Here is a 6,281-nt window from a genome sequence, read left to right on the forward strand (position 1 = left end):
ATCGGTACGTTACTTGCCCGAGATTCGATCGTCGGTATCCCAATACCTCGTTCAATCTCGTTACCGGCAAGTCATTTTACTCGTACCGTAATGCATGATCCCGTGATCAACCACTTGGTCACATTGAGCTCATTATGATGATGCATTACCGAGTGGGCCCAGAGATACCTCTCCGTCATACGGAGTGACAAATCCCAGTCTCGATTCGTGCCAACCCAACAGACACTTTTGGAGATACATGTAGTGTACCTTTATAGTCACCCAGTTACGTTGTGACGTTTGGCACACCCAAAGCACCCTACGGTATCCGGGAGTTGCACAATCTCATGGTCTAAGGAAATGATACTTGACATTCGGAAAAGCTACAGCAAATGAACTACACGATCTTTGAGCTATGCTTATGATTGGGTCTTGTCCATCACATCATTCTCCTAATGATGTGATCCCGTTATCAATGACATTCAATGTCCATAGTCAGGAAACCATGACTATCTTTTGATCAACGAGCTAGTCAACTAGAGGCTCACTAGGGACGTGTTGTGGTCTATGTATTCACATATGTATTATGATTCCCGGATAACACAATTATAGCATGAACAATAGACAATTATCATGAACAAAGAAATATAATAATAACCATTTTATTATTGCCTCTAGGGCATATTTCCAACAGACTGGTAATACATTATGAATGCATTTTAGCTAGTTATATAGTAACGTCATACTTCTTTAGACGTTGTTCTGTATATGCAAGTGTGGTGAGCTCACATATTGTGTTAGTATCTACCTTCGCAGCTGAATTATTTCTGGATAGGACAGAGGTGTAGTGTTTACATCCATGGCAGAAGGTTATTTAACAGTGTATGGCAATCCCTCTCGAATTTAACTCCTTCCAATTTTGTACACAATATTTATCTCACGCTGGTAATACCTTATGAACATTTTAGCTAGTTATATATTAACGACATACTTCTTTGGACGTTGTTCTGTATATGCAAGTGTGGTGAGATCACATATTGTGTCAGTATCTACCTTCGCAGCTGAATTATTTCCGGGTAGGACAGAGATGCAGTGTTTACATCCATGGCAGAAGGTTCTTTAACAGTGCATCAAAGGTCCTTGGACTCAAGAGGTTTTTAATTGCACTCTGACTTTTCTCAAGAAAAAAAGCTTTTGCACATTTTATAGTTATATTGATGATATTTTTCTACAGGAAGATGACAAAATTATTGACCTTGCAAACAACTATCGACCACCAGAATGATCTCATTGCAAGGTAGGCAAGCAATGTCGGGAGTGGTATTCTTTTGATTGTTTTATTTTTATATGGTTTGCTGAAATGCATTTTGTCCCTTTGTTGATGCATTGTAGGTTAGCTACCAGAACTTCTTGCTGCTGATCCTGGGATGTTTCCGAACATGCTCCCAAACATGTTCAATTTATCCGCCCTAGGACAGGTGACTAGTGTGCTCCTTTTATGATTCAGTGTAGCTAGTAGTCAAATCGTGTATAGTCCATTCTGTCATCACAAAGCAACCAGATTTGCAGTTTATTTGGTGATGGCAGCATGAACCCACCTGATCTATCACACTTCTTTATTATTCAATTTTTTTGTTATTACTTCCTAATTCTTTCTTCTCTTTGCATCGATCCACTTGCTATGCAGCCACTGCCATGACACAGCAGGTATGCTTGATCTTTTTCTTTGTGCTTGAGATTTTTCTTGTTCTGTAATGCATATGTCCGACCACTCTTTTCTTAGGCTACTCGGCATGCTCGGCGTGTTTACCTCGGTGGAGTTCCTCCAATCGCTAATGAACAGGTAATTGCCTTGAGTAACTTGTTATTTCTTGGAGTCTCTTTCTCTATTCACAGTCCATGCTAACTATTTTGTTCTTCTTTCTGCAGACGGTTGCTCTATTCTTCAATCAAGTTATGGCCGCTATTGGGGGAGACACATTTGATCCAGGTGATGCAGTTCTTAATATGAAGCTGATTTTTGAATTCATACAAAACATCTTAGGTGGCATAATCATCTAACTCTATGTGTGTGACTGACTGACTGACTGTATGTGTCTGTGGCTGTGTATGTTTTGTGTGTGTGACTGACTGTGTGTGTTCTATGTCTTGTGTGTGTGACTGACTGTTGCTGTGTCTTGTGTGTGTGTGTGTGACTGACTGACTGTGTGTGTGACTGTGACTGTGTGTGTTGGCTGACTCTGTGTGTGACTGTCACTCTATGTGTTGGCTGACTCTGTGTGTGACTGTGACTCTGTGTTGGCTGACTCTTTGTGTGACTGTGACTGTGTGTGTGAATATTGCATTTGCTTGATGGTGTGTCTTGTATGCTTTGCGTGTCTTGTATGCTTTGCTGAATGATTGGTGTTTGTATTGTTGTGGTGTAACACTGCCTTTGCCGGTCCCAAGCCCGGATGTGAAAATGTGGAGGGAGCTGCAATTACCTTCTTTGTATTGTTTACATTACACGCAGTTTACATTACCTTCTTTGTGGTTACATAATGTGATAGCATGTGATTCAAGCTTTGAAATGCATGCTTCCTTGCTATGAAACATCTAGGCATGCCAGGAACTTCCTGATACCTTTCTCAAGCTGTATGAGATTAGTGTTTACTTACGATAATACCAAAGGGAAGCGAATGTTCGATTGTTCTGGGTGGTGTATGGCTTCCATAGAAAATAAAATGCAGTCTGCCCTTGTTCATTTTGCTTAGGGACACCGACAGTCGTGCTTTGCGCACTAGATGTTGCTGCGGTGCTATCTATTCGGATTTGTCTCGCCTCCTAAATTAATCTTACTGGTTTTAAATCTTGCCAGTGTGGATGTATATTGTCAAAGTAAAAATCTCTCAGGTTGTTTGTCCCAAGTAACTGGGCGCTCCTAGCTAGGCAAAACACGCTCAACTTGCGTCAGTTGTATACTGATGTTGCGTGAACGCGCTCTGCGCCCTCGAAGGCATCCATGTGAGGCGTAGAAATTGTTCGCGCTAACTGTTGGTGGAGCAAATGTTCCCTATATCCCCCCTTCCTCGCTCCACTAGCCACTCCCCCGCCTTTTCCTACCCTGTCTCGCGCTCCGCTCTGCATGTGATTCAGTATGGTTTCTGTGTCTTCGTTGGTGATTCAAGGGTCTTCGACCGCTGGGAGTCTAAGTTCTTCATCGACTCTAGCATTGGGCTAAGGCGTACACTGCTCCGCCACCCCCTCTCTTCTTTTTTCTATAGGGTACATTCCGCCGTGGGGTTCGATGAATGTTGAGCGGTTGACATGGCGGCGACAAACAATTTTTTATTTGCTCGATGGTTGCGGTTTGTGGCATGTTAGGGGGATTACAGCCGGAGGTTTGTCTGACACGACGTCGCAATTGCAGTTATCGCGGTGGTCATTTGCGGTGTCAGCAAGGGGTTCCCAAGATGTTGGAGTTGGGAGGGTCATAGTCTGGGTGGGATTAAGTGCGGCGAGCGTCGTGGCCAAAGCCGCGATAGGGTGTGGCGAGCATAGTGGCCACGACCGCAATAGGGCCATGGGCATGGCGCGTTCAATTTTTGCGATTTTGTTGGGGTTGTGAAGAGTTCGGTTTTTGCGATTTTCTTTCTTAATTATTTCTTTTTTTCCCAGGCCGCAGCCCAACCACTTTTTGTTTCTATTTTTTCCTGCTTCCCTTCCATCCTCATGGGCTTGCGGCCCAACCACCCAGGCGAGCAAGTGCTTGTTTTCCTTCTCTTCCTACGCTCAAGCCTTCCTTCGGTCTCGCCTGAAGCGTCTATAGTTTAGTTTAGGGCCGGCCCATTCACGCTAAAATAAATACACCAGAGAAAAAAGGTCACGCAGAATCAATCCCACGACGTCCTGGTTGTAGCGTTGCACTGCTAGCCACTTGTCCACTGTCGGGTTCGTGTTTAATTAGAAGATCACGACATTGTTAAAGAAAAAGCGTTGGGTTTTCACTGGTTTTTTGGGTTTTTTTTCTTTTTTTCACCATTTTTTTCTCTATTTTACTGGGTTTTCTATTTTCTTTGTTCCTTTTTTGGTTTTTCACTAGCTTCTTTCTCTTCTTCATTTTCTCCACTTTGTTTCTTTTTCACATTTGTCATTGGTTTTCTTTTGTTTTCTCTTGGGTTCTTAATTTTTTTTCTATACACATTTTTTGGTATATATCTAATACATTTTATAATATACAAGTTTAATATTTTTCAAGTATAAGATTAAGATTATTGATTAACATTTACTGAATACATGGTCAACATTTTTTCAATATACTGTTAACTTTTTCTCAATACCCGATTAATATTTTTTACTAGAGGGTCAACATTTTTTATGTACACATTTTACATTTTTTAAATCCTTGATTATAATTTTGAAATATAAGTGACTTGTTTTCAATAAACTTTTAATATTTTTTCAAATGCTTGATTAATATATTTTTAAATATGTGGTCAAAAAATTTCTGTACACATTTAACATTTTTCAAATACAAATGCTTGAATTAACATTTTTTAAATACATGGTCAATATTTTTTAATACATGATCAACATTTTTCTATACACATTTAACAATTTCTAAATGCTTGGTTAACTTTTTTAAAATACTTGTTTTAAAAAAATCAAATGCTTGGATTAACATTTTTTAAATACATGATCAACTTTTTCCACACATGTTTTTTTTTGTATACAGTTTTAGTATACATGAGAAACATTTTCTCTATGTACATTTAACATTTTTCAAATACTTGCTTAGCATTTTTTTTAATTCTTATGTAAAATATTTCGTAATATATTTATTTAGAATACTTGTAAGTATAAATGAATTTAAAAAATAAAAAACATGAAAATGGAAAACATGAAAAAAGAAACAAAAGAAGCAGTGGCCTGGGCCGGCCCATACGCTCGTGTGACTTCAACGAGTCGGAAGGTTGCCTCGCTGTAAGTGAGGTATAGCCGCACCCCCGATGCAGCCATGGAGGATCTGGTACTCGACGCGCACGCTCGCCACCATGGTCGGCCGACGGGAGGAAGCCGCCTTCCCCTCCCCCGAAGACTGACCCTATCTAGGGAAGCATCCTGTCTGAGTTAGGTGACCTTCGCTGGCTGCTACAGACGGACAGGACCAGGGGAAAAGTGCACACAGGGTTGCGCATGCTGGTACTCGTGCGCCGCCACCTGCTGCTGTCCCCGGCTCCTTGTCACCCCTGGTGTGGCCGCTCGCCACCCCTGCCATGCGAATATGAGGCTTTGCAGGGAGCCGCCGCGCTCTGCTTGCCGCGAGCCGCCTGAGGCCGCGTGCTAGTGGCCGCACCAATGGGGAGCCGTCACGTGCTGCTGGACACGAGTGGCCTGAGGCCCCGCTGCTCGCCGTGCCGTGGGGAGCCACCGGCCGCGCACCCCTAGTCAATGTCCTAGAGCTCAGCCTCCTCAGGTCACCGGTAGGGGATAGAGGGGAGTGGGCAGCGATTCTAGGGAGAGGTTGGCAGTCGGTTGCGGGAGAGAGGTCGAGCGGGATCGGTCTAGGGACCCGATTGCTTTTTTCTTTTCTTTACAAGGATGCGATCACTTTTTTAGAAAATTACAGGACCTGATTGCTCTTTTTTTAAAATTACAAGGACTCGATTGCTTTTTATAAATATTTGGGCCCCACTTGTCATAAGCTATGAACCTAGATCAAGCCGTCTAGTAACGACTAACTCCGGCCAAGACCCGTTAACGACCTCGCCTGACAACGGCTGTCCTTAGCTTGTGCGCACTCAGCCAGCCTTCGACAATAAGCTATCGCCTCACCTACGCGTGGCGCAGCCCATTTGCGCTCATAGAACCCTTGCGCCACGCAGCCGGTGGGCAGACGCACCAGACAATATGGACAAGACGCAAGGGGTGAATTACTCACCCATGCCGCCGCATCGTGCACACCTATGCTGAGACATGTCATGCCTCGCGCAGGTGTCACCATGGTCGGTGTTGACAAGACTAAGGTTCGTTCCCGGAAGATAGAAGACGATAACACATCACTATGCATTTAATACACTCACCTACCTGGTCAGGCTTAGACCATTTTCTTTGCATCGAATCCATTGTGATACCCAGGAGGGTCGAGCTACAAAAGAGGAGAGGGAGCAGGAGAAAGAGCAGATCCAGTAGAAAGATTAGACACTGAGTATCATCAGAAGTGATACGCAATGCTTCCTGTTCCTGAAAAGGACTTGTAACTCTTAATCCACCCATTTATAAACACACAAAAAGCAGGAGTAGTGCGGCCTGAGCCCAGGTAA

The 6,281-nt window shown here is 43.1% G+C and overlaps 1 long non-coding RNA gene across 1 annotated transcript; it reads left to right on the top strand.

The window, feature by feature from the left end:
* The first annotated feature begins 987 nt into the window (after positions 1-987).
* On the top strand, positions 988-1,822 carry LOC125553946 (uncharacterized). Its single transcript, XR_007304278.2, has 5 exons — positions 988-1,132; positions 1,214-1,276; positions 1,372-1,457; positions 1,667-1,686; positions 1,763-1,822. It is a non-coding gene; the product is annotated as an uncharacterized LOC125553946 (long non-coding RNA).
* The last annotated feature ends 4,459 nt before the right edge of the window (positions 1,823-6,281 follow it).

This window comes from Triticum urartu, chromosome 4A (assembly GCF_056163025.1).
Source record: "Triticum urartu cultivar PI428250 chromosome 4A, HENAU_Tu73, whole genome shotgun sequence".
Lineage (NCBI taxonomy): Eukaryota > Viridiplantae > Streptophyta > Magnoliopsida > Poales > Poaceae > Triticum > Triticum urartu.